The following is a 3,500-nucleotide window of genomic DNA, read 5'->3' on the forward strand; positions in this document are numbered from 1 at the left end:
TCCTTTGTTCAGTACAGTTACAGCATCCCTTCAGCAATGATCACTAGATTATCTGAGCCCTGTGAGATTTCTACTCAAAGGCTCAGGTCATTAGGCAGGTAGGCCTCATTTGTCCCTGAAGGCCCCTTTGCCCAACATAGGTATCAAAAAAGGGAATTTTCAAGCCGGGCTCGGTGGCTCAGCCTGTAATCCCGTGCCTTTGGGAGGCTGAGGTGAGTGAATTGCCTGAGCCTGCGGGTTCGAGACCCACCTGGGCAGCGAGACCTCATCTCTACAATAAATCAAAAAATCAGCCGGGTGTGGTAGCGCATGCCTGTAATTCCGGCTACTCGAAAGGCTGAGGCGGAAGGATCGCCGGAGCCCAGCAGGTCGAGGCTGCGGTGGCCGGGAGCAGCCACTGCACTCCAGTCTGGGCGACCGAGTGAGACTCCAACTCAAAAAAAAAAAAAAAAGGGAATTTCCACAGGTAAATTGGTTACAATACCAAGGTAAAATGTGCTTCCCAGCACCGAGACTGGACAGGCAAGTATGATGCAACGTCATTTTGTGAAAGAAAGGAGGAGGAAAAATAAGAAGCAGCTAAGAAAAAAAAAATCCCATATATGTGTATATAAATTGTAGAAACATGAAGAATGATATGGAAGGAACTACCCTGTGGTATGTACCTTAGTTATCTCAGAGGAATTGGGTACAGTGAGGTCTAGCAGGGCTGGAAACTTTTTCTTTATTCACCTCTATATATTTGACTTGTTCCAACAAATATATATTACGTGCATTTTTTTTTTAGTAGAAGTCTCACTCTGTTGCCCAGGCTGGAGTGATCCTTCCACTTTAGCTAGAACTACAGGTGTGTGCCACCACGCCTGGCTAATTTTTGGATTTATTGTAGAGACGAGGCCTTGCCAAGTTGCCCAGCTGGTCTCCAACCCCTGGACTCAGGCAATCCTCTCACCTCCACCTCCTGAATTGCTGGGATTACAGGCATGAGCCACCACAACTGACCTTTACTCACATTTTTAAAAGTTCAATATGTAGCATTGTGTTATACTGATCACAACAAAAATTATCCTAACAATTTCAACATGAATACGTTCAAATCCTCCTAAAGTTGAATGTTTTCACTTATTCACTACAAGACATACTTCTGCTTTAAGTTTAGAATCAGCATCATGATGGCTGAGTGTGGACTCAGAAAGTAAATTGCGTGGATTCAAATTCTGGCTCTCCCTCTTACTGGTTCTGTGACCTCGAGCACAGTACAAAATCCTTCAGAGCCTCAGTTTCTCAGTTTGTGAAATAAGGATCATAATAGGACTATTTTTCACAAAACTGTTCCAGAGATTTAATGGGTCAAATATGTAGTGCTTTTAGGACAGTGCTTGGCACCCTATCTGAGAGTTATTTTTAAACTGTGTTGACAGTGCATCTTTTTTTTTTAAGTTGCAGTTTCACTCTGTCACCCAGGCATGCTCACACCCACCGCAGCCTCAACCTGATGGGCTCAGGCCATCCTTCTGCCTCAGCCTCCCAAGGAGCTGGAGCTACAAGCATGTGCCACCACGCCCGGCTAATTTTTTGATTTATTGTAGAGATGAGGTCTCTTCAAGTTACCCAGGCTAGTCTCAAACCCAAGAGCTCAGGCAATCCTCCTCTCACCTCGGCCTCCCAAAGTGCTGGGATTATAGGCATGAGCCATTGTGCCTGGCCAGACAGTGCATCATTCATGTAGATCTGAGAAGCTGAGGCTTTTGCAATATTTTTTATTGCCACAATCCTAAAGAATCTCTGTAGAAATATATTTGTGCAAAATGCACATCAAACTATGTCCTATAAATGTTAAGTAGCATGTGAACTCTAACAATTATACTGAGGTCTGAGTATTTCCTAGAATGTTTAAATTATACTAAAAGAATATTCTCAGGTTATGGTACACGTATCATAAACGTGGAGGAAAGGAGGCGGCCCTTAACATTTTTACAGGAAAATCGTATCTGTTACAAGAAAACACCAGTGGGTGCTTAAGGGTTGTAAAATGGTCCAGCATTTTTCTGGCTACTGTGGGGTGGACTGCAGGTGGATGCTGGTGGGTGCAGGGATGTGGATGGGTTGAAGAGGAATAGTGGGTAAACGTGGTGCTGCTTTCTAGAACACTTCACCAAATTCTTCCCCACGACTAGAAAGGTGGAAACAGGCACAGAACATAACCAAGGAAAAGATGTTACTTCTAGACTTTTCTTTCCTCTGTGAAGTAAATAGATACTCTGCCTTTTACTTTTTTTGTTGTTGTTGTTGCCTTAGCTGGAGTGCAATGGCATGATCACAGCTCACCACAGCCTCTGACACCTGGGCTCCAACAAGCCTCCTGAATCAGCCTTCTGAGTAGCTGGGAAAACTACAGGTGCTTGTCATACATCTGACTGTTATTTTCAGTTTTGGTAGATGAAAGGTCTCATTATGCTGTCTAGATTGCTCTACAACTCCTGGGCCCAAGCAGTCCTCTTGCCTCTGCCTCCTAAAGTGCTGGGATTACTGGCATTAGCAACAGCATACAGCCTCTCTCCATATTATAAGGGCATTTAAATTTCTCTTAACAGACTGGGCACGATGGCACAGGCCTGTAGTTCCAGTTACTTGGAAGGTTGAGGTGGGAGGATCACCTGAGTCCAGCAGTTTGAGGCTGCGGTGGCCATGAGCGTGTCACTCTGCACTCCAGCCTGGGTGACAGAGTGAGACTCTGATTCCAAAAAAAAAAAATTTCTTTTCACCATGTTCTATAGTTTTCAGCAACCAGACCTTGTACATCTTTAGTTCAATTTATCCCTATTTTAATTTTCATATGATTTAATTTTTTTTAGAATTTCAACTAGCACATAAAAATACATTCATTTTTGTATACTTGTCATTTATCCTGCAGCCTTGCTAAACCCACTTAATTCTAGTAGGTCTTTCTTTTGTAAGTTCCACTGGATTTTGTATATATATAATCAAATTCTCTATGAACAAAGATAGTTTTAATTAATTATTTTCTGGGCTAGACATGGTGGCTCACGCCTGTAATACCAGCACTTTGGGAGGCTGAGGCAGGAGGATCACTTGAGCCCAGGAGTTTCCCCCTAATTTTGTATGTTGAAATCCTATGTCCTTGAGGTGATGGTATTAGGAGGTGGGGTCTTTGCGAGGTAATTAAGTCCTAAGGAAGGAGCCCTCATGAATAGAATTAGTGCCCTTAAGAAGAAACATAGCAGCCTGATCCCAGGGATTGGAGACCAGAATGAAAAATTGGCAGACCTTGTCTCTATGATAAATAAAAAAATTATCTGGGTGTGGTGGTATGTACCTGTAATTCCAGCCACTTTGAAGACTGAGGCAAAAGGATTGCCTGAGCCCAGCAGGTCAAGGCTATGGTGATGATGAGCATGTCACTGTACTGCAGCCTGGGTGACAGGGTGAGACTTTGACAAAAAAGGAGAAGAGGGAAAGGGGGAGAAGGGGAGAGGGGG

This window comes from Carlito syrichta, unplaced genomic scaffold (genome assembly GCF_000164805.1).
Source record: "Carlito syrichta isolate Samal-C Ts95f unplaced genomic scaffold, Tarsius_syrichta-2.0.1 Scaffold309498, whole genome shotgun sequence".
Taxonomy (NCBI): Eukaryota; Metazoa; Chordata; class Mammalia; order Primates; family Tarsiidae; genus Carlito; species Carlito syrichta.